This window comes from Vanellus vanellus (genome assembly GCF_965231255.1).
Source record: "Vanellus vanellus genome assembly, chromosome: 1".
NCBI classification, from domain to species: Eukaryota; Metazoa; Chordata; class Aves; order Charadriiformes; family Charadriidae; genus Vanellus; species Vanellus vanellus.
Window position 1 is genome coordinate 142,289,949 of NC_138905.1, and position 26,479 is coordinate 142,316,427.

The window sequence follows — 26,479 nt, forward strand, 5'->3', positions numbered from 1 at the left end:
AACATTTAAAATTGTACCCGGCATTCTACCCAGGAATTTCTATGTCAGTGTGAGGTGAATGTTCAAAGTCTCCTATGGAAAAAAAAAAAAAAAAAAGCCCTGTGATCATAAGGCTTTCCCTAACATTTCAGCTTCAGGAGGGACAGGGCATGCAGGAGATAGGAAGCATGGCACAGCTGTGCGAGAAGGCAGTAACATCATAAGCTGCGCAGCAGAGTGAATATGCGTATCCATCTAAAGTCGGTTAGTCTTTTCTCCATTTTTTGTCTGTACTGCACACTGCCTACAGTTCCACACTGAAATAACAGCTACCAAGGATTTCAGAAATACATAGAAGTTTGGCACTACATTGCAATTCAAAGTGTAATGTGATTGTGGTATTCTGACATAACTCCTGGCCAGGAAAAACTGCATCACTGGGCAGCCCAGGTCTCAACAAAATGCTGGCAATGGGATAAGGTTCACAGGGAAAGTGAGACATCCTACCTCTCAAAGCCACCACATCAGGGGAAGAGGGGTCCTGCTATTGGCAAGGGAATAGCTCTCTACTTGTTAGTCTGTATACATAAGAAAAGTTCTGGTTTTATTAATTGTTATGCTCACACTTTTTTTGATTATGTAGCTTATGATCCCTTCACGGTATGAAGGGGATTATCCTGCTGCACAGGCATCATAAACGCATGTTCTGTAAACAATACTGAGTTCAATCTTCTGCACGTGTGTATTAACATAATATGACAGCATGGTCCAAACTGTTGTGCAGCCTTCTGGGGATACTTTAGGTTTCTGAGGAGGGAAACTTTAAGTATCTAGGGCATCTTATGAAAAGACTTTTCATGACTGTTGCATGGTTTCTGGAACACATACTCTAACTGGTGGTTCCTGGGTGTTTTGATTATGGCTCAGATGTGTTCCAAGGTGAAAAAAAAACATGGAAAGCCAGGAAATTGGTCCTTGGGGATGTATTTAAGACTGTTGAAAATAGGCATTGTAGACGTAGTTAGCAAAGTTAAATGCTGTCCTAAGACAACCCGGGAGACTACTAGGGATTTTAACGTTGAATCCAGGTTACCTGAGTCTGAGTCAAGTGTTGTCACAGGAGCACCATTATTTCTCTAGTGTTTATCTGAAGGTTCCAGCTGATGATTGCTTCCCACTTTCTATACATTGTATTATGTTCTTGTGATTGTTTTTTTTTTAGCATTATATTCTCAAACATAAGTCCTAACTTTTGCTACTTATGTTAAAGCTGGTAAGAACTGTCCAGAACTATTTAAGGAAGCATGTACCGACTGATGGTAAGAGGCAAACAGCAAAACTAAGGAAAACAGACACTTCTTAGTACCAAAGATCATTTCCTAGCTCTGTACCAATGAAGCTCTTCTATAGTTTATATGAACCCCTGCAGCTAGAATTTTTTGTCCTTTGAGGGTTTCTAGCTTAAACAGTCAGACACAACATCCAAAAAATCGTGGGGTGGGAGGGGGGGAGGAACATAACAACAAACAGGGAAAAAAACATGGAAAATAAAAACAGAAAAAAATCAGATAAAAAATGACATGGGATTCTAAATCTGTAAATGTTCTTTCTTCTCTCTTTCTAAAAGTTGAAAAACTCAAACTGTCCAGAACTACTAAAAACTATGTGTTGTAAGACTAAAAGGTAGTACAGAGGAATTGAACAAAAACAATAATGTCAATGGTAACATATTGGTATAGTGTATTATCTAATGCTTATACAATAAGCTGAATAAGGTTTTAATTTTGCTTTTATTTCTTTCTACTTTTTGTATTATACTTGTCCTATGTTTTTGAATATTCATTGTTGCATTTTAATCATTCTATTTCTTTTGTGTGTTGCACTACTTGTGAACAAAACTACAAGCCATTTGACAGGAAAATAAGAGGGGTATGATAGGTGTTCCTGATAAAAATGTTGAGTAAAAATACAATAAAGCAAAATTTAAGCAGTCATTTTAAACTTTAATGTCAGATAGCTTTTAATTTTCTTGCTTAGTTTAAGCAGACTATGATGAGAAGTTGTATTTTCACAGCTTCCTATCTCAACCCTCCATTTAAGTGTTCTTTACATTAATACTGAAAGTGGAGAAGCAAAACAAAAAGCCCTGACAGTATCACCGTCCCACTCTAATAGTTTAAAAAAGCATTCATAGATGGAATGTAGGCTGTTGTTGCATGAAAGCTCAGGCAAGGTCCTGAAATGAAGGAAACGTGGGAATTCAGGTTACTTAATTCGAGTATTTACCAAGCCAGCCACCTAAGCTACCTTTATAGTCAATGGGAGATATGTTGACAATTTTAGAATATGATTCATCCAACCTATTTTAGATGCTTATTTGAGGATGATATGAACCACAATCCAATCTATAAACAACTTCTTTCTGCTAGCTAAAAAGGGAGAATAACTTGACTATTCAGATGTAGAAGAACATGTTTAACCAGATGAGCTACACATAAAAACTTAGTTTCATCTACTAACTTTAACAGAACTTGTAAACAGTAAAGGTCTTACTGAATTCCTTTGCTTGTTTCTAAGGAAGGAATATTTCTCCATAACTTGACCTGAGAGTTGTTACTAAACAGGATGTGGTATGGCCCTGGCTTTTCCTCCTGTATTGATGTGACTGTTTTTGAGGAACAACAATTTTTTTTTATTATTATTTTTTTTTTGTGGAGGAAGAGATTACAGACAAAGCTTCTATCTCGTTAAATTTTTTAATATGGAATCATGGAGTTTCAGAGTTGGAAGGGACCTCTAGAGATCATCTAGTCCAACTCCCCTGCTAAAGCAGGATTGCCCAGAGCACATTACTCAGGACTGCATCCAGGCGGGTCTTGAAAATCTCCAGAAAAGGGGACTCCACAACCTCCCTGGGGAGCCTGTTCCACTGCTCTGTCACCTGAACTGTAAAGAAGTTTTTCCATGTATTTGAACGGAACTTCCTATGTTCCTACTTGTGCCCATTACCCCTCATCCTGTCACTGGGAACCATTGAAAAGAGCCTGGCTCCATCCTCCTTCAACCCACCCTTTACATACTTGTACGCCATAATAAGGTCTCCCCTCAGCCTTCTCTTCTCCAGGCTAAAGAGTCCCAGCTCTCTCAGCCTCTCCTCATAAGGGAGGTGCTCCAATCCCTTAATCATCTTAGTTGCCCTTCGCTGGACTCCCTCCAGCAGTTCCCTGTCCCTCTTGAACTGGGGAGCCCAAAATTGGACACAGTATTCCAGTTGTGGTCTCACCAGTGCAGAGTAGAGGGGGAGAATGACCTCCTTCGACCTACTGGCCACACTCTTCCCTATGCAACCCAGGATTCCATTGGCCTTTTTGGCAACAAGGGCGCATTGTTGGGTCATGGATAATCTACTGCCTACCACGACCCCCAGATCCTTCTCCTCAGAGCTACTTCCCAGCAGGTTCACCCCTAACCTATACTGGTGCTTTGCATTCTTCCTCCCCAGGTGCAGGACCTTGCACTTGGTTTTGTTGAACCTCATTAGGTTCTTCTCTGCCCAGCTCTCCAGCCTGTCCAGGTCACGCTGGATGGCAGCACGGCCCTCTGGGGTGTCAGCCACCCCACCCAGTTTGGTATCATCAGCAAACTTGCTGAGGATAGGATACACTCTGTCCCCTCATCCAGTTCATTAATGAATATATTAAACAAGATTGGACCAAGTATTGACCCCTGGGGGACACCACTGGTTACAGGCCTCCATTTAGACTCTGTGCCACTGATCACAACCCTCTGAGTTCTGTCACACAGCCAACTCTCAATCCACCTCGCTGTCACCTCATCTAGCCCATACTTCCTCAGTTTCCTAATGAGGATGTCATGGGAGACAGTGTCAAAAGCCTTGCTAAAGTCAAGGTAGATGACACCTACGACTCTCCCCTCATCCAGCCAACCAGTTATAGCATCATAGAAAGCTATCAGATTGGTCAAGCATGATTTACCCTTAGTAAATCTATGTTGACCACTTCCAATAACTTCCTGTTCCTCAACGTGTTTGGAGATGACATCCAGAATGAGTCGCTCCATTACCTTCCCAGGGACAGAGGTGAGACTAACCGGTCTGTAGTTCCCTACGTCCTTCTTCTTGCCTTTTTTGAAGATCGGAGTGATGTCAGCCTTCCTCCAGTCCTCAGGCACCTCTCCTGTTCTCCATGACCGTTCAAAGATGATGGAGAGTGGTCTAGCAATAACATCCACCAGCTCTCTCAGCACTCGCGGGTGCATCCCGTCAGGGCCCATGGACTTATGAATGTCCAGCTTGGCCAAGTGGTCTCTGACACGGTCCTCCTCAACTGAGGGAAAATCTTCCTCTCTCCAGACCTTCCCCTTGGCCTTCAGAGTATGGCATTCGTGAGGGACAGCTTTAGCAGTGAAGACCGAAGAAAAGAAGGCATTCAGTAACTCTGCCTTCTCTGTGTCTTCCACCACTAGGGCACCCATCTCATTCATCAGTGGGCCTACATTTTCCCTAGTCTTCCCTTTTCTACTGATATACTGAAAGAATCTCTTCTTATTGTCTTTGACTGCAGTGGCCAAGCTGAGTTCTGATTGAGCTTTGGCCCTTTTTATTTTCCCCCTACATAGTTTTGTTATATCTTGATAGTCCTCATAAGTTGCCAACCCCCTTTTCCAGAGAATGTAAGCTTTCCCTTTTTTTCCTGAGGTCCAGCCAAAGCTCTCTATTTAGCCAGTCTGGTCTTCTTCCCTGTCTGCTTGTCTTTTGAGACACGGGGATGGCCTTCTCCTGTGCTTCTAAGAGCACCTGCTTAATGTATGCCCAGCCTTCCTGGGCAATATCATTACGAATAAAAATATTGACAAGCATGCTAAAATGAAAGAGAAATTTGAACTCCTTCACCTAGGTGGCTAGGGTGTTCGATTTTGTCTGCAGTAGAAAAATAAATATGTTCAGAAAGTTAGTTATTCTCTAGCATTGAGAACATTGGCATGCATTGGCCCATGTCTGTATGGTTGAATTCTCTTAACACCTGAAAAAGGGACCTTAGAATCATAGAATCATAGAATAATAGAATAGTTTGGGTTGGAAGGGACCTTCAAACGTCATCCAGTCCATCCTCCCTTGCAATGAGCAGGGGCATCTTCAATTTGATCAGGTTGCTCAGAGCCCCATCAAACCTGACCATTAAAGTTTCCAGGGACAGTGCATCTGCCACCTCTCTAGACAACCTGTGCCAGTGTTTCATCACCCTCATTGTAAAATATTTTTTCCTTATATCTAGTCTAAATCTTCCCTCTTTTAGTTTAAAGCCATTACCCCTTGTCTTATCACAAAAGACCCTGCTAAAAGGTTTGTCCCCATCTTTCTTGTAGGCCCCCTTTAAGTACTGAAATGCTGCAAAAAGGTCTCCCTGGAGCTTTCTCTTCTCCAGGCTGAACAACCCCAACTCTCTCAGCCTGTCTTCATAGGAGAGCTGCCCTATCCCGCTGATCATTTTTGTGGCCCTCCTCTGGACCTGCGTCAACAGGTCCATGTCTTTCCTGCGCTGAGGACTCCAGAGCTGGATGCAGTACTCCAGGCAGGGTCTCGCAAGAGCAGAGTAGAGGGGCTGAATCACCTTCTTTGACCTGCTGGCCACACTTTTTTTCATGCAGCCCAGGATGTGGTTGGCTTTCTGGGCTGTGAGCACATGTTGTTGGCTTATGTCCAGTTTCATCCACCAGTACCCCAAAGTCCTTCTTGGCATGGCTGCTCTCAATCTCTTCATCTGCCAGCCTGTATTGATACCAGGGGTTGCTCCAGTCCAGGGGCAGGACCCAGCACTTGGCCTTGTTGAACCTCATGAAGTTCACATAATTTGACATCTGAGGCACTTCCTCTCTTAGCAGATTTCTTTTTCTTTCCCTCTTTTATAAAAAGAGTAAAAAAATCAAACAAAACAAGCTTTTCTAAAAAGTGTCTTCAGTCTGTTGTAGATTATCTTTGTTGAATGAAGACACTAACAAAATGCAAAGGAATCTATGAGTCAAAACACAAATCACAGTTCTCTTTGGTATTTGAAGGGAGTCATATAGATTTTTCCTAATTAATATATTAGAAGCAGAGTTATAACAGATAACTTTAACCAGACATGTAGAGTTGTTCTGGTGAGATATTGCTTAAGAATGTTGATTTCATATTTATTAAATAATTTATAATTCATAACCTTTCTAATGCAGATCAATGGAACAAAGCTACACCTATTTTGTGTTATGAGTGTTTTCAAAATTTCTTGTTATTTCTACAATACAACATAATTATTAAATATTTAGCTGACCGATGATGTGTTCATAAGAGCTAGCTTGAGCCTAAGAAGTAGGAATTCGTATATCTAAACCCAAAGATTGCCCTTAGTGGTCACCACCAAGTCAATTTGAGCTTTTCACTGACAGTAATGCATACATACTGTGTTACTAGACCAAGTAAGAATTTTTTATCATCAAAATCTTTTCGATACTTATCATGACATTCCTCAATCTTAAAAATCTAGGTCATTCATCTCAAACTCAGTGTTACCAGGTATTTCAAAAACTAACAGTGAAACAAATTTTTTTACTCACTTTGTACATTTGTATAAAGTTCAGCTGAGAACTTGTAGCTTGTGTAAAAAACATTTCAGCTTTAATTTGCCTCCTGGTCTTCAGAAGACATGCCAGTCAAAATGTGCACGTTATTTTCTATAGTCAAGCTAAACCCCAACTCATGACAGAGTTTCCTTTCCTACCTGTGAGGCATGGCTATGCATGACTATATCTGATGGGTATTGACGTGTCCAGTTTGCAGGGACTAGTAAATTGCTGGCATTCTGTTTGTGGGGTATGATTTGAAATATGTCTCTTTTACCATATATTGCCATATTTTGCCATATTTTATGGCCTATCACAATGCCTATCATGGCAGAACAAAATGACAAAGAGGGAATACAATGCTTCCACAATAACCTGCACACGATTGTTAGGGTATTGGTAAGCTGAATTCCAAATCTGCGAGGAAAATTCTAGGGGGAAGCATTAGCCAGAGTATTCCCATTCACAGAGAGGGACAAGAGATTAGGATGCCCAGTTTCTGAGTCTTCACTAAAGAGTGAAGAGTATTGAAAATGTCTCCACAGCTATTCTTTGTACCCAGGAGAATGCAATTAAGGGTTGGTTTTGTCTTTGTTTTTGTTTTTTTTTGCATACTCAGTTTGTCTTTCTGTCCTTGCAGAAGGTTAATTGTAATATAGCTACACAAGTAGGTCCACATACAAGACCTTAGTAATATGCAAGACTCAAAAAAGATTATTTCAGAAACTCATTGCAATAAAAATCATTCTTCCAGAAATATTTCATCAGGATTTCCAGAGACATGATATTTAATACAGGTTGTTCAACTCTGAAGTATGGGCGACTGCTTTGGCATATATTTGTCCTATATTTCTTATCTGAGAATATTGTCTTTTGAAGAATTCTTGTCAATCTCATCATTTGGGATGCAAACCTTAATGAACTGACAATATATTTATCTATCTCTGGACATCTGGACACAATGACAGCTTTTTTTTCTTTTTTTTTTTTTTTAATTATATTCCTTCAAAGGTTAGCAATGTGGATACTATAAACTAGCTATAATTTTCTGTTTCTGTGATTTTCCATTATATCTTAATTTCTCATTGTCTTGTTAAGCATTCCTTGGCAACTTGTTCATTAAAACAACACAGAGTGTGTCACATCCCCATTAGAGAAAAATGTTAATGAATTTTCCTATGAATGTTTTTTTTTTCCTAGGTTCCTTTTATATTTCTTCATAGTATTTTACCCCAAGGACTAAATTATTTGGTTTTCTCCCCTGGTTTTATCCCATTATGCAAATGTGGGAGGTTTTTTCCCTTTCTCAGTGTTAATTTTCAGTGTGAATAGAAGTTTCTAAAGAATTTTGAATTGTCATATGTCTTTCATTAATTGCTATGACTCTTGTCAAAATTTCTTCTTCTGTCTCTACCACAAGATGATGGTTAGAGTTTTCTGTGAGTTTTCAGGGATAATAGTGGAACTAATCCTTTTTTAGCACTGATCGAGATTCTGGCAAAGCAAGTTTTTGCAGTCTGTTGGCTTATCACAGTTCTCTAGTTTTCAGCTTAAATCGTTTTTTTTTTCCTTTTCTCAGTTTTTTTTCCCACTCCTTCCCCAATGTTGAAAAAAACCCTACCCTTCGCAAACCCACAGTGAAACTGTGGTTTCGCTCCTTTTACTCTCCTACTCCTTCCTCTAAAATCTGAAAATATATATTGTATTTTTTTCTTATTTTTTGTTCAGATGGACTACGAGTACATTTGTAACACAAACGCTTTGTATTATAACACATTTTGATAATGTCTATTACACTAATGATAAAAGTACCAAGAAATTATCAGTCTGATGAGCTGAAAAGTAAATTCCTTCATCTTAGCATCTGTCAGTTCATATATTAAATATAGCTTATAAATTCGCTTCTGGATGTAAAACTTTAGCCAGTGAAAAGTTTACAGGAAGAAGAGGAAAAATGTATTTTAAACTCCACTAGAAAGTTGCATTTTTCCTGATCCCCATGCATCACTTCATTGCACCTCAAGAGAAAACAGTTAATAAAAAGATTATTGTTTAGCAGTAATTGAGATGGTTATTACCTTCAGATAGAAATATTCTCTCTAAAGATTTCTGGGTAAGATCAGTTCATTAAATAACATCTTTTTAGTAGAAATTTTTTGGTGAGCATATCTTGACTAATATATTTGGCACAAAGAGGTTCCTTCTCACTAAATTAAAATTAAGAACTGTTGTCATTAGAGCTAACACAAAAAGTCTGCACAGCTGAGAGGTTGCACTTCCATTTGTCATCACCACATGATTGTGCATCTGCAGTCATAATTTGAAGATTATGCTCAATACAGAGTCTATGCCCCAAAGACTTTGGGGAATTGAAAACTTTTCCAATTCAAAGAACATTCCCTGTGGAATTTTGAGTTTAAAAGCAATCCTTCAAAAACCCCACTTCTATCATGGTTGCTGTATTGCCCAGCATCTGGAAACTCAACTGGGGACCTTCAAGCTAAAGGTACAGACTACCAAAGTTTGACCTTTGGTGAGTTGATGTACTCCTAATTTTTTTAGAGCAAGTTTGAGGAGACATGCAAACACCCTTGCATGTAACTGTCACACAGTTTACCTCATTAAATAAAACTGATTTTATTCTTCGTACACATTTTTCTCTGTGATTTAATTCTTTTCAGATAGGTGGAAAAGTCTATTTTCTGTAATATTCCTAACAGTTTCCAGCGTTCCTACGGAGTCTGACAAACTTGATCATTCTTTTCTAATGAGGTAAATCACTGTCAACACAGTCAAATCCACAGGGTCAACCAACTTAAACCCATGACCTACTCATTCAGTTGACTGAGAATGTACAGTATAGTATTTCTTTACATGATAGTTGGTATAGAACATCTACTTTTTCCTCCACAAATTTTCTTTTTGTCCTGGCTTCTGACATATAATCCTGCATCATCATAAATCTTTTCAATTTATCAGAGGCTATCCTCAAAATTGTCTTAGAAAAGCCTTAAGCCTTTTCAGTTTTGGATTATAGAATTTACACATGATCCAAATTTTTCTTATCTTTCAAAACAGATCCATACAAGAGCTTAGCCCATGTCCAAACATCTGTAGCGCTGGGTATCCTTCCACCTCTCTTTTATTTCTATCTTAAAAGCTAGTATTCTGTATATACAAATTACAACTCTTTTAAACAGTCTGAAAAGGTGGATAAATGAATATGCAACATTTGCTGGAACGGTTGTCTTGGAAAGTAGGTGTAACAGGTGGCATGGTTTTGTATTAATAAGGCTCATCTAATAATTAACTCTTTGGCTTTAACAAGTACTGCCAAGATAATGTTAAATGAAAAAAAAAAAATCCATTCTTCTTGCAAAAACAGTTAACACCAGTGCTTTTCTTAACAGTCATGTGTAGAGATACAACTTATATATAGGGGTATAAAGAACTAGCTCCACTTACATTACAGTTTAGTAGTTGTGTAGAGCAAATACCACATCTGTGTTTAGTTCATGCTGTCTACGGTCTCTCCTCTCCTCTCCCAGGGTACAGTCCTCCAACAGCGATAATGAAAATACTTCTGCAATCATAACACCCCTCTGCTGATTCCATGTCGGTACCATCCCTGTGCTCTTATACAATGCACAATCTTCCCTTTCTCTTCCCTCTCAGTCTTCTGTCTGCTTAAGTTAGGTCAGCTGGCTGTGTGAAAGCAGTAAGTTGCATTTATGATGTTGTGCGCTAAAGAACAGACTTTCAAGCAGAAGGTGCATTATGCATCACTGTTTCCCGAGGCAAAAGATAACGTCCTTGTGGTGCTAGAGCTCTGGTCAATCCTTTGAATGACTCTTAAAAATCTGATTTAGCTCTACGTTATCTACAAGTTTACTCCTTTCTCTGGTAGCATGAGAATTCTCTTGAGACAGTTCTATGTCTACAGCTTTATTCTTTTGTTATTCTCTTGATTTTGTCTTAGTCTTTATGGGACAACATTGGATCATACGTAAAGTATGTATTAGTAAAAGTGACATGAAAACTGAAGAGGCTGTGTTAACACCTCTCTAGTAAAAATGGTATGTGCAATCCCGAGTCTTAATTCTATGCTATTAAAATGTTGACTGAAATTACATTTTAAAATAATCGTATTCTTTTTCATATTAATTATTAATATTAAAACAAATATGGCATATAGGTATAATAGATCTAATTCAAAATGTCCTAAATGTGGTAGGAAATTGCCTTCTGATCTTGATGTCCACTGCATAAAAACCTATTTTTTTCTTTATGTTACTTGCATTTTACTATTTGTTTCTAGTTGTCTGTTGTATTATTCTGTCTGCTAATGAGAGGCTGAACTGGAGCAAGATGTTTTGGCCAGCTGGGCACTTCTAGTTCCCACACCAACGTTTTTTCCTCCCATGCTCAAGATCTCCTTCCCGCCCCCAGGGCTTTCTTCCTCTCAGCCCTATAGACTACACTGGCCTTTTGGGCTCCTTACATCCGCCAGTGTCACAGACTACTTCTTATCTCACCAAGTCAGGAGCCGATGTCATTAGAAATCTGACATATTTTCCCTTCTTGGCAAACCCCACTGTACTCTGAGGTGCCAAAGTTGTGCACTGCATTCAGCTGTGATGTTGCATTTTTGGCCATAGTTGCCTATTTCGACATATTTCTGCACAGAAAAAGGTTTCCTGCTCCATGAAAGTTCTTTAGATTGTGATTTTTTTTTTCCATCCTGAAATCGGACAGGAATTGATATCTTAGGTTTTCATAAACACACTCCAAACTAGAAAAATTGATCAAGGTAGTTGGAAAATTTCAGGTTTTAAATATTTATTCTTTAAATTTTCTTAATACAACTTTATGTCACTCTAACAAGGAAGATACTACAAATTGATGAATGAAACTTTTACTTTTAAAAGTTAGAATATAATATTTTAGAAAATGTTTATTTTTTCCTCTCCTGTTTTTCTTTCCTTTTATTAGGACACTCACTTAAATGAAGTCTTTCTCTCAAGGTGAATTGTTTTTTTGACCAGTCCACAGTTTCTGTTAAAACAGTTCAATGGAATATTTCCAACCTGTTTTATTTGCACCACCAATGATTCTTCATAGATATTGAACAGGAAGGAATGTACAAATGATGAAGTGTAATCAAAAACTAGTAGTGTTTAGAATAAAATTCAAAAGAGAAAAAATACTTGAAATGGTGTGTAAACAAAAATGTTGAAAATAAGCTGCAAAGAATACTAGACGTGCAAAGAAATAAGAAAGCAAAACCCATCTATGCCATATTTTCCAGAACTCTAGTCCTGAAATGTAAAGCATGACTGAGAAATCATATCTGAGAGTCATGCAGCAGCTTCCAATGCCTGTAGAAAATAAAGGTTGTAGAACATTAGAAAGACACAGGGTTACAGGATAATAGTAAGTCTTTGCTTTGAAGGTCAATGGGGGAAAAAAAAAAGAAGAAAATGAAAAAAACTAGGAAAGTCGAGAAAATGTAAGAAAACCTGAGAAGCAAGCCTTGTAGAAAGCAATCCAGGATTAAAAATGGAATTATGCAGATGCATAATTGCTACATGCATATGAGTCAGAAACTAGGAAGATTGTGTTCCTTTACATGTTGATTGATCAGGAAGAAAAAGAAAACAATTGACCTTAAAAAATATAAAGAATTAAATATAATGTTTTCAACAAAGATGATGGTATTGTTTCATTTAGTTCTGTGGTATTTATTAGTAAAAGCTGTGATCCTAATTGATGTCAGTTGTCATAAGTTTGTGTTAGCAGATCTAAAACAATGAAGAAATAACACAGGGAAACATGTTAAGGGAAACTTAACTAATTTGCAGGAGAGTAACAATGCATCTCTCTGATTTTGTAGTATCTTTTGTAAAACACAGTGAGTTTGCCTATTTTAATGCTACTTTTCCATGTGCTGCTGGTGAAAGCAGAGCCAGTAACAAGTAGACTGAAAATTACTAAGTGGTTTCTTACCTGTATTCTCTATCTGAAACTTACATTTATCTTTTTCTGTTGTGTCTATAAGGTTAGCCTAAAATTATTAAACTGTATCTTATAACTAGTTCCTCTATTGCCATGAGAATTTTACTCCATTACTTGTTCTTTCTGCTTTTATTTTTTTCTCTTCTACCTAAGTATTACAGATTTGTCTGGCTTTTTTTGTTTGTTTGTTTTGTTTCTAATTAAGACTTTTCTGATCCTAATATATATTTAAATGCACAAAAGTATTTAAAAACTGCATTGCAATTCTCATGATCTTCATACATTCTCTTCAAATGGAGAAACTCTGCCTTTCCTCTGTGATTTTACTTGGAGAGAATACATGAATGTCTGAAGAAGAATCCATTGAATCACTGTTTTGGTATCGCAGCCAATTCAATCTTCAAAGATACAGCTGTGCTTCCCCAGAGAGGTGGTCAAAATTTCCATGTGTGGAAATTTCTTACATTTTGAAAAAGCTTTCATTTCTGACTGCAATGAAAATGGAAACCTAAAATGTGGAAGGAAAAAACCAAACAAACATGCAAACTACAACTAAAACACCTAAAACGTAACTTAAGTCTTTGATTTCAAGTGCAAAGAAAGTCCCTATATAAGATATTGGTGTCCTCAGCCCCCAAACGTTTTGAAACTCTATGTCCTTTCTTTAATTAAAAGACTCTCTGGAGAACTGAGCCATAAAGTGTCATAAAGACAGGTCTGAAAGAAACACTTTGAGCCATGTCTTACTTTGGAGCACCCAGATGCTCTGTTGAACTGGTCTCTAGCCCTTACACAGTGGAGATAGCAGCAGCCTCATCTCCCAGGGCAAGCTGCCAACTCCCCTACTCCAGGCTGTGTCTCAAATCTGTCTTTTCTTTTAGTAGACTTTCTCCAAAATGCCTTTTTTGTTATGTCTTGTTTTGCCAAGATTAGATTTTGCACCAAAAGTGTGGTGTTTTTTTCTGTTTGCTTGTTTCCTTTGTTTCCTTGACCCATTTTATTTCCAAGGATATTTCTCCAGGATACAAGTACCGAGAGGCAGGGATTTGGCTGAGTCAACAGGCTCTGTCCTATCCTGAAAGTTGTTCAGATCAACATTCTGCCTCATGTGAAGTAAGCAAATTAATGATAATAACTCCCCAAGTCATTAGCACAAACTAAGGCACAGCGTTGCCTAAGACAAGAACTGTTTCTTCATGGAAACAAGTCTTTCACAACATAAAAGGAGAGTCTAGTCATGATGGAAGTAATTTAGGGAGAAAACAATCTTGTGCTGATTACTGCAATAAATCCAATCCATCACACTTAAATAAAGGCACAGAATCACAGTGATACACTAAGTTCCCTGCTTGATTAGTTCTAGCTACGTAGATGTGGTGGCCTTACAGTTATCCTGTCATTATCAGAACGTGACAGAAAAGTCAGTAGTACTAAAAAAACCTAATAGTAAGTGTTTCATGCTATCTTTATCTTTATCTTTAAAGACTTCTGGATACTTAGAAACAGAAGAGATTGTTCTTACAGTCAGCCTAGCCTAAAAATTTTAATACTGGCAGGGAAAAAAAACCCACCCACCTCTTCTCCAATATGAAGAAATGTGAAGTACTGCTTTTCTGAAAATCCATTACATATCTGGATCAACAGATGAACAAGACATTAAGCAAGTAGAAGGATATATAGTATAGTCATCTACCCTTAAAGATGCTACTTTCAGATGCAAGCATTCTGACTGCTTGTCCCCGCTTCCTTACTTTCTTATGTATTTTTCTCTGGTAGTTTGCACAACTGAAATACACGAACAATCCTAGGATCAGCCAGTAAAGCTTTATTCCCCTTTCCATGTGAACACTTAGTAAATCGAACAACAAAAGACTATTAACCATCATGTTTCCAATCTCTAAATGACTCTTGTATTCTTCTCTGTGAAGTTTTAGCTGGAGCAATATTGATTGCTTCTAATATTGAACATCCCAGAAACCCTGTAGTTTACTGGTTAGCTGACCCACCAAGACATAGGAGGAATCTGAATTTCCTCAGGCAGAATAAAACTTTTGATCATTCACATTCTAAATGGATGCTCTGACCATTACACTAGACTATAAAAAGATCATATTGGAGAATCTGGTTGAAAGTCTGTGGATCAATCCAAGAACATTTTGCTCAAGGAACTGAAATAAAGGGCTATCCTGATAACAAGGTTTCACTGTAGCAAGCATAAGAACAATAAGAAGGCCATACAGGGCTTAAAAAATACCATTATTAACACCTTCCTGCGTATCAGAAAGAAGGCAGCCAGTTAGTCCAAAGGTATTTTTAGATCCTCAGCAACTTCTCTCACAAGTTGAAACTCTCCAGACAGAATCTTGGGGCAATTAAGGACTATTTCTAAGTCAAGTGGCTTGCAGCATTTTAACTTTCTCTTCAAATAAATGTCTAAAACCTCCATCCCTGCTGCACAATAGAAAGGAGGCAGAGGCAACAAAAAAGCATGAAAGACTGCTGAACTGTGGAAAGTCACGGTATCTACAGTGGTTGGCTTGCTATACATAAGGGGGGAGCAACCAAAAGCAGAGTTCCCAGTCAAGGAGCAATCAACTGTTGAGTGTAAACCAAATGCACTGAATACCATGACATTTTTTTAAATGCCTCCATACCATTCTGTACCACAGCTCTGCTCAGGAAAAGTGGTTAAGGAGCAATGCAACCAATCTGCCATTCATTGTCTGCTTCAGGGTTAACTGAATAACTTTTTGATCACAATGACTAGGCTTGTAGACAGTTAGCTCACATGTGACCCCTAAATGGCTGAGGTAGGATGAGCTGAATCATATTCACAAGCAAGATAAAAAAATTAAATAGCCTTGAGAAGGGGAATATTCAGTATTTTTAACATATGAGGAAATGTATAAAGATAAGTGTAGCCCAAGGTCTTATGAAGGCTAGATTTACTATAGAATGGATTTCGTTATGAAATACTAATTATTGGAATAACTGGAATTATTTCTTTAAACTCAAATGCATAAATAACACCAGCATAACATAAACATATTATCTTTTTATTTAGCTTTTGTCTGAGTTCCCTGGCATACCAGTGTCAGAAGCTGCATTCCAAAGCCTTTATAGATTGTATATCTGCAGCAAAAAATACAGATAACATTTTTGCTCAGGTCTTTAGATGTTCTTCTCTTCCAGCATTCTTTCTTCTACTTTATCTGAGTCATAGCCACTTTGCTCTTTTGAAGTCCTCCAACAGAGGTGTCAAAGTAATTTTAAAATTAAGACTATTGCTTGAAGAGTCAGCTGTGCTTCTAAATTTTCTAAATGCTTCTAAATTCATGCAATGTGCAATCTGAATATGGTAGAATTTCAGATATAGGTTACTTTCTTTAGTTTCTGATGGAACTAAAATTCACCCATCCCATATTTCAGGTAAGCAAGTGATATTTTATACGTGGGACTGCTACAGGCACAAATCCACATCATCAATACTTCTTGCAAAAGGTCTAATGTTTTTAGAATACAGAAACTATGGCTCATCTGCACTATTCTCTGATCTTCGTGAGCATGTAATTTGTTGACAATGTTCCTCAGAGAAAGTAAGTTTATTTACATATTTTTTAATTTCTGTGCTGAGTGGCTTTCAGTATCAGATTTCATTAAACTCTGAAGTTGGAAGAACATTTTGTTTTCCTCTCTTGGCTCTTCATTCTTTTAAACTGTTTATACCACTGTAGCATAGAAATACTGAAATAGAAAATATGACTACCTTTTATCAACATTTTAAAAGCCAAAACTCATTATGATTATCCTAGGCATTTGTGCGTCATTCTTTACTCTTATATCTCTGTTCTGCATATATTTTGGCCATCTTCTGCTCCTATTTTTGCGAGTCTTTAAGAGATTCTCCTATTTCCTAGTCAAGATTTCTCACAGAGAGAATTCATGTTTATAGTTTCAGGGTCTGGGTTTGAGAACTTGCAGATTTTCCCCAACACTACAGCTTTACCTCCATTAGTTCCTATTGCCTCCCCCACTAATACCTTGTTCTAGTTATCCATTTATGAATTCATGTAACATGGCCAAAACAGAGCTATTTTATTTTCCAAGTTTTGCATTTTTCTTCTCTGTGATAATCTCCACAATACCTTGTCGTGCAGATCCTGTTAGCTAGGGTTTGGTTTGTCTTGACACAACCATAGTCCTCACGGACTGAGCACCAAGACTACTGTGTTAACCTTTTTCTTATCATACAAACCATTTCTAAGCAAATTGATTTTCACTGCGATCAGTAAGAAATGCCACTTAAGTTTTGCCTGCCCCACACAATCTTTCCTTCTCAACATTATTATTTCAGCATTATTATATGAACAAGTTTTTCCTCATCACTTGCTCTTGTCCAGTTGTGTAACAAATTCATTCAGCTTCCTTCATGTATAATTAGCCATAGAATGTCTATATCAAAAAAAGATGCAACTACAGTTATACTCAAATACTTTGTCCTTTCCCAACACACATCATTTCCCAAATGATTTCTTATAATTTTATTTTTTTTTTAATATTTTCTATTACTGTCATGGTTTTGACTGGCTCAGAACCGAAGGGACAAAAATGTTGGGTGAAATAATTTAGCTTGTGAAATAAGGAATATGAATGCCAATCACAGTGTGTTTTTAAGACCTGAGCTCCATGGATATTGATATAACACCCTCTTCCTACTAGGAAGGTTTGTGTAATACAGAGATCTTGGTTAATAACAGTTTTGAGGTCTCCAATAAGTGATTTCTCTCTTAATCACAAAAAAAAAAAATCATAAAATATCATAAAACATCAAAAAATAAGCAATAAATTGTTAAACAGGATCAATGAATGGGTAAATATAAAGTACAGAACTTTGGTTTCTGGTCCCGTGTAAACAAATTGTTTCAGTTATACAAGTCTCACTATGAATGTATTTAAAGTAAAAGCTTTGTGTTTTTTTTTTTTTAAGATACTTAATTTGTTAACAGTTTACAATAAATTACAACTTAGTCTTAATAGCTATATTAATTAACAATAAAAATTGAAACATTAAAAGACATTTAAGTCCATTGGACCGGCTTGATAAATATTTGTGTGTCTGGAATCCTTCTATGTTCATAAATACATCTGTATATTACTGATTAATTGTATTACTGTTAAATGTAAATTGAGGGAGTAGTTCATAACTGCCTCAGGTATGCTTTGCCAGAAAACATGCAAGTTATCCTAGTCTTTTAACAAAAGCTGAGTGTATTAATAACATGTCACCGAAGTAGAATTTTAATGAGCTGTAAATGGAGTTGCTATGGAGAAATACTATGGTATGATCATATTGAGAAATGTGTACAATATCAAAATTGCCTGCAACAATTCCTTGTAGAGACCACTTCTGTATACTCAGACCAATTTATAAACTCTGACAAATAGCAGGTCACAATATCACGTGCAAATCAGTAATTATTGCTTCCCCAAGAAAGGACCAGTGAAAGTCCTAACGTTTTGTTTTCTGCAAGACTGTGTTTTAACATAGAGTCAAATCAGGAGGGCATATGAAAGTAAATGTAAAGAACTGGAGACTATAGAAATAATTTTATTATGCACTGCCGTGTGCTGACGTGCCAAATCCAGATGCCTTGAAATTACTTCTGCCCACCCCTGCTCTTATGAGGAGCAGGCTACAGATGCAAAAAACAGCTTATCTTGTCAGGCTTCATGAAAGTGCTTTTGCGCTATGTGTCCCAAATAAATCGTACATTTTTCAACCCCATCGATACAAACAACCCCTGTAGCAAGCGTATAATATTTAGAGTGTGAAGGAAGAGGTAAGATGAGTTCAGCAAATAGAACAAAACTGAACCAGAAGTGAAGGGGACAAGACAAGAGAGAAGGAGTGAGCGAGCTAATAATCTGACATACATCCAAATCCAGAATTGTTTCTCAGGCACCTGCTTCTTGGAGAGAAACAAGCAATGGTTCACACCTGCCACAAAAAATGCCTTCCATAAAGTCAGCACAGTAGGGGCAATTTTAGCTCCCAAGTTGCTTTTGTGCAGCTTAGCAGGGAATATTCTTCAGTTTCCTTAATTCCCAAGGCACATGTGCTAGTTAATCCAGGATGCCGGCACACACTACTTTGCTTGGACTTGTCACTTCAATGCGGACAGCACAACATGGGTTTGCCAGTCTCACCCTGCTCAATCTGCCCCTCTCAGCAGAAAAGTCTTACAGTAAAAGTGAGAAATGATTCCTCAGAAGCAAAAAATAAAGATAGAATATCAGTTAGAAGACTGGAAATAAAAAGCCACATGGTAAGCTAATAAAAAATTATATTTTAATTGCAACTTTACAAGCACATGTTCCTTGAGTTGCTAAATCTCTTCTCCCTACAATTTAAGGTATAGATCAAAAAGCAGAGCTGGGGTTTAGCGTTTAGAGTAATCCCCCATGTTTCCAAGTTCTGAATAAGCTTCCTATCATCCTCACTTGCATGCTTTTGGAGTTTTGTTAGGGATATAGGTGTAATTGCCTTTGATGATCAAACGTGGAGAAATGAGTCACACTGCTTGACCTGGATGTGGTCTTGGGCAACCTGGTCTAGTGGGATGTGTCTCTGTCTAAGGCAGGGGGGTTGGAACTCGATGATCTTCAAGGTCCTTTCCAACCTAAACCATTCTATGATTCTATGATTCTATGATAAATTATTTTTATTTTTGTTCTAAGTCAAAAATTATTTGCAGACCAAACATGATCTTTAAGTTTCCCAAAGCTGCATTTTTATCACATGGACTGTATATTCATATAACTAATCATGGGTTTCAGTAAAAAAAAATAATTCAGATTTGTCTTAGATCAGTCTTTTTCAGAGATAGTATGTAAACAATATAAACCCTACCCATTAGAAAAATACAACAGTGTATTTAAACTATTGGGATTCATTTTCCAGCATCAAGCGTATTAAATCATACTTGGAAATGCTACAACTAAAGATCTGTCATTCTCCTCAACTGGCCTCTCCCCTGACATTATCAAAGTGCTCTTGAGGGATTAAGATGACAAGTATACTCACCCAAGTTTTTGGACAGTTAACACTCTAAAAATGAGGCAACTGAAATTTTCCCGTATATTTGGTCATCCTGAAGTTCTGTTGTAAACAGAGTTCTAGGTCTAGTCGAGGTTTAGTGCTTTCTGCCTGTATATTGTCTCACACAATTAAGTCTTTTTCTCTTAAGAAGGACTCCTATGAACCAAGGTAAACAGTAATGAAGCAAAACCTACTAAGCCCTGAGAATGAAGTACCAGCTGCAAAGAAAGTAAGCACTGAGAGAAAATTCATATTGCTAGCAAAATTAAGCTTAGTACATGTCGGGTTTTTGTTTGTTTGTTTGTTTTTTCCTTGGGGCATATCTTCTTTCAGAGCAAATGGAAACAGTTCTGTTTGAAGGTCACGATATTATACACAGACTAGGATTTTAGTGGCAGCATGACCACAAACTGGACCAGTACAGAAGATTTGAGACTTCGGGGATTTTGTTTTTAATTTCTTTAAAGTTCTTTTTTTTTGTTCACAGGCCTGTGATCATTTCTTCACCTCAACTTTAATAAATCTTTAAAAAGAATCACACTAAGACAAGAAACAAATATTTCAGCATCATTTGAAATATCTAAAGCCATCTCAAATTATCTGATCTTTGCACCTACAGTGGCTGTTTTCACATAGCTTTTATGTACCTGTATTTAATTAAATCACATAGATTCTTATGTAACCAAGTGTGCACATTTAAATGTACACAGATCTCTCTGTGTATTGACAAGGTCTTGTACAGAGAATTTAGATGCTGTCACATCTTGCCCTATAATGTGATCTTATTAACATCATAAGTCTACCAAATATTTTTTTGCTAAATTAATTTTTGTATAAATTTCTTTTCTGAATAGTATGATCTTTTATGAACAGTACAATGTATATTTCCTATGGTTTTCTACAGCTACAGCAGCATCAAGGTTGACTTAAGCTAATTTAGTCTCCTTCTCAGTGATTTTTGTAACCCAATGAAAGAAAAGTGTAGCTGTCCTGCTACCAGTGTCCAAGACTGATTACTGAAAGCTCTGTCTACAATACACTGAAGGCAACTTTCTCATTGTAGCTACACCCTGAGTCTTGTGGAAATGTTCTGACTGAACAATATTTCAAAGAAGTCATACATCATCTAAGTTTATTAATTTTATTGATTTCAATGATTAACATATATAAAATTACAAAACCAAACAAATATACTTAAATCAACAAGTTACAAATAGACAAAATAACATTTAAAATGTGTCAATCATTATGCTTAACTCTTTGAAGCTGTATAAGTCCTTAACAGTTTGGAACAAGTTTTATTGAAGCATTATTTACAGTATGAAAAGTATTAAATGCAAATTAAAAGAGTAATTTTATTATGAACAACTGGTAATGAAATACCATCATCTTATTTTAAGAAAATACATATATGTTCAATAAAGGAGTATAGAGGCAAATAAAAAATATCAGCTACTTGTAAAATATTAAAAGTGTGAAGATTATCCATAGAAGATCCTGGCAACATCACTGGGTCCATTATATTGGTATGTGACAATACCCAAGCACAAAGACACAAGATACTGCACATCTGAAAAGAAACTCTCACGCACTGGAAAAAGCAAAGTGATAACAACAATTCAGTCCCCAGTAGTTTGTAACTGCATTTTCTCAGTAGTTCTAGTTATCTCTAAAACACCAGTATGGACAGAAATTAAGGTAGTCTTTGGTGACTCATGGCCATTTAGAACTTTCCAGATTTTATTTTCAGAGTTAAGACAACCTTAACAGTTACATGTAGTTCCAGAAACTTTCTGAGGAATTTTCAGATATAGGTTTCTGAGAAACAGTCCCCCAAAAACATTTCAACCAAGTTTCAGAAGACAAATTTTGAAAAATTTTCTATCTGCTGCAGCAACAAAATGAAAACGCAATTGAACTTGCTCAAATTACACAAAGTACAAGTATGGTACAGCTAATGAGATCATCATCAAATGCTCCGCTGCTTCTATGCAGTTGATTCATTAAGAACTTCAGCAGAAGACTGGGTTTCAGGACCAAAGTTTAGCAATACTGTAGAACAATGACCTAGCAAGTTATTGTCTGAGAGGACCCTATTCTATGGGGTTATTCACATATTCTGTTTTCAATATCTAAATGTATATACTAGACTTCTGAGTTAAAGTCAATGAAGAGAATAAAACACTTATAAAGTGTGATTTATTTAGAGAGATATTGGAAAAGGCTTTATAATACATTCTCTACAGGAATGCCCAGGTTGATTAGCTCAGATATGGATGTCTGCACTGTACATGTCTATTTAAATTAATTTTAGTTATTGCATTTCTAAAGCTTTCCATTTCCAATTGTCTCTCCCACAAAGTCATACTTCACAGTGTTTTAAAAAAAATCATGTTGCATTCCTCAAGATGGTTTGTTTTTTGTTTTTTTTTTTTCCCTGAGTCTTCATACCACACACGTACCAGAGTACTGCATTACTAAATGTATAGGTTGCAGAAGATCATCCTTGGTCCCCCAGGCTCAAAAAGGAGCAGAGGAGCTCATGTTCTCACTGCCTATGGATAACTCCCTCTGGTTCAGCCTAGTGAGAGCCACTTGCATAGCACTTGATCCTGTATCATCTCATGAATGCCTGGTGCGTTTACACGTTACCATGCTTATGTGCTCCCTTCTTCCTTTCAGTTTAGTAGTAGAGGTGTCAAGATATTAGTAATAGATCCATTGGTGTCTACAGATAAAAATACACGGTATTTACCTTGTGACTACTTTGGTTTAGAACAAGTCCCCACTCATTTAGATGTGCATTGTCCTTCAGAGATCGTGTCAGTCAATCTCCGTCCATGGAAACAATATCCACAAGGACTCTCATCACCTTTACCTACTGCTATCCAATACTCTTTCTAGCCTCATTTTGAGCTGATGTCTGAAAGGTATAAATGGCTTCTTCATGACACCATCCTTTTCCTATTCAAAACCCATCTTTGTTTACATCTAGAAGGTATTCCTGGGCCTATGACATTTATCTCTAAACAGAAAAATATTCAAATAGTTTAAAATGCTTATATGCTTTGATCCTTCAGAGTCCAAGACATACATGTTCCCATGACTGATCATATACTGCCAGTGTAAGGTCTCAGACTGTATCTGTGCGGTGTAAATATTTCAAAACTATACTCTAAATGAAGTTTTATGCAACATTCTGCTCTCTTTCGCTCATCTGGAGACATTTGTGCATAATTCTAAGCACTCAGTGTTTAGAAATGAATCATAGCCCCCAATGTTCTCATTCAACTCAGAAAATTCAAAACACTTGCTCTAGACATGGACTTGAGAGCAATATTAGGCAGGATTTTGATATTAGATGTCTCTGTAGCATCCTAGGAGAACGTGACAATTATTATTTCCTTAGTGTCAACGCATGCCTATTACAAGAAGATCTGATTTTCTTCATTAAGTGAAGCAAATTGCTGACTATCTGAATCACAATCCTAGTGCCTAAGAATTTAAAAACAGCCCACAGGGTCTGGTGCAACATACTGCAAAAGTCAGAGCCTGAAGCCCTGCCTAATTATTATTAAAGTTTGACTCACTCACTGAAAACAGTGTGCATAATGACGCAATCATTTCACCTAAAGCTATACTCTCTGTGATCAGAGCGCACTATTTGCATCATTAAAGGCATTCTTTCTTATACTAGTTGTTATCTTAAAAAACCCCATTATTCTAAATTGTGTCTTTTCCCTACCTTAAACATTCTAAAAAAAGTTTTGTCTGACAAACTCAGATGGCCTGTTCCTACTCATTATTCATAAATAAGACATTCTTTCTTATATGTAGTTTACATACCTGAAAGTGATTAACTTAGAAATGCAGTGTAATTAAAGATGCCTCATTTAGATCATTGCCCATTCTTTTTTTTTTTTTTTTTTTCAGACAAATGCTTTGCATAGCAGAGTACAAAAGTATAAATGGAAAACCCAGTACTCGTACATCTTTGTCTTTGATTTCTATTTCTGGCATGCTAATCTTTGTAGTTCAAAAAAAAAAAAAAAAGAAATAGCACATCTAGAAAAATGTGTCTGGCTTCTGAGACTCTGTCCTCTGACTGTCAATTTTCTGTTTTATAAGGCATGTAATGCTCTTGCTCAGAAGGGTGCTCATGTCAGTCTAGGCTGACCTCTTTTTTTCATTTGTCAATAACTTGCCAATGGCTTAGTGTGCACCTGCTAAATGAGTTTCCTTTCAGAGAAGTTTGAAGAGGAGTGAAGTTGCCAGATGGTTATTTAACTTAAAAGCCGTCTCTGACTGAGGCCAAAAACAACTGGCAAAACAAAGAGAGGAATTGTCCACACTGAATACACAAGCAGATGCAGGACAAGCACAACAAGAGCTCTTTCCAAAGGGAAAACACACAGGTCAGATATGAGAAAAACAGGGGCTGGAACAATTAGTGCAATATAACAATGGGACCTATTATGATGGCTCTACCAGAAGTGGCAGTTTCTACCTCTTGTCCTGTCTGACTATTGTATTATCTGCACTTCTTACCTAAATTATAGCTTACTGGAGTTTGAGATTTGATACACATTTTTCTTCACCAGTTAGTTGGTGGCTAAGTGATATTAGAACAAACATGATTATAAACTTGGGTTGTTAGAGCTCTTGAACTGTACCAGTGAGTGTGGTACTGGGAAGACTCATGGCAGCGTACTACAATTAGACTCGATTCTTCCTCAAATCTGTTAACAGTTCTGTTTCAGTGAGGAAGACCCACAGAGCGTTGTTCCTCCTACCCTCAGTGCTAAGGGTCTTGTCAGTTCTGTGTCCAGAAGTTGGACAAGATGTGAATACTTGAGGTACTTTTTAAAACTGTCTTTTAGCTGAGAATGAGGAAGCATTATAAAACATAAAGTTCCAGTTTATTCAAGTATTTTATGAACATTGAGAATCCTAACCTCCAAACTAATAAAAGGGTATTATTTTTATTTCAAAGAGGTGTATGTTCTCTCCCTCCATTTTTTATCTTTTCATGACTTAAAAGGACTAAAATCTTAAATTCCTACTAAGACAAGATTTCTTACTTCAGGTTCCAGCATCACAGCTATGCCCTTCCTTAGCTGTTGGCAACTGTTGTGAAGTTACACATTTTTCAAGATTCCAGAACATGCTACAAGATTTCCATACAAATAACCTCTGGGTTATAAGTAAAATCAATTAACAGCAGTGCAAGTTATATGCTTAGTTGATAGTATAAAGCAATGTTTAATAGGTTGCTCTAGTAACAATCCTTCCTCAGGTGCCATTGGCTTGCTTCTTGTCTTACAAAAACCTCCTCAGGTCTCATTTTATACATATTGTAAAAGATGGAGCTATACTCATGAAAACTTTATATCTTCCATAGATGGCAGCTTATTTAGCTTTGCAATAATATAACCAGAGGCGTCTTCCTTCCCCAGAGTAAGTTCATCACTGGAAGGAACAAAATTACCACAGCCACCAATACTCTTGGCTTTGGTGTAGGAGGGGGGACATTCATTTAGGCTATTTTCATTGACATAGAAAAAATATTGGAAGATAAAATAAGAAAACTGAACAGCTATATTTTTTCCTGGTTATTTTCTTTTCATTTCTGTCAAACTTCTTCAATATAAACAGAGATCAGTTTAATGAAGAATATAAGATGAATTATTTCAAAGCAAGTAGCAGGTATGTTTATGCCTTTGTTATTTGTATAAAAAGACAACTTAAATTATTAATCATACTGTGGCATATCAGTAGTAAATTACAATTTTGTGTCTTATGTAATGCTGCCACAGACTAGTTATGAAATAGTGAAAACAATCAGTTATATAACTTAAAACAAACCTAACTTTTATTCAATTCAAAATTTTTCAGAACAGAAAATATGTCTTAATGTTACAAATTTCTTAAAGGAATTACTGCAAAGGTTATCTTTTGAAATGAGAAATGCTGAATTTTTCTCATGTAATTCTGAGTTTTGAGTGGCTTTGAATTTAATTCTCCACGTTCAATCAATAAGCATGGCAGAAACCCACAAAAGCTGGTGGAAAGTGAAGCAATTCAAATAACATACAGAACAACTCATCACGTTGTGTCATCTCTTGCATCTTACTTACATCAGTCTCATACCATACTGGAGAAAGGAGTAGGATAGCAGTGGCTGTGGAGAGAGATAATTAAGGGGATGAGTTATCTGGATGTTAAAAACATGCAGTCCTCATAACTTCCCCAAAGCCTTTCCTAAAGGCTTTCCTTAAAAAATTCTTTGATCTTATCTACTTCTGTCAAAGGCTTAGAAAGGGGGAAAAACTCTTATCAGCATAGACAAAGAAATAATAGTGCTTAATTTGTACTGGGTGCTGAAAATCTCCAAAGTGCCCTACAAACATTGACTAATCTTCACAAGATCTTTTTTGAAGGAGAGACGAATGTTTCTGTGCTAATGAAAGAGTTAAAAAACTCCCCTCCCTGTTAAATGTCTTGACTCAAGGTGAAAGAAAAATACAGTAAGAGAACTCAGAAGTTAAAAATACATAGGTCTTCATCCACATCCTGTGCTTAATTTGAGTTCAGGATTTAAAGTACCTTGTAATTAGCAGAAAAAAGAGAAAACCAATTACATTGTTGATAAATTATATTGTCACAGAAACTTACAATTGCACAGTTTGAAAACTTCCATACGATAAATGTATGAGAAATATCTTTCTATTTGTTTATTTATTTTAATGCAGGAAAGGTAAGGCTCCC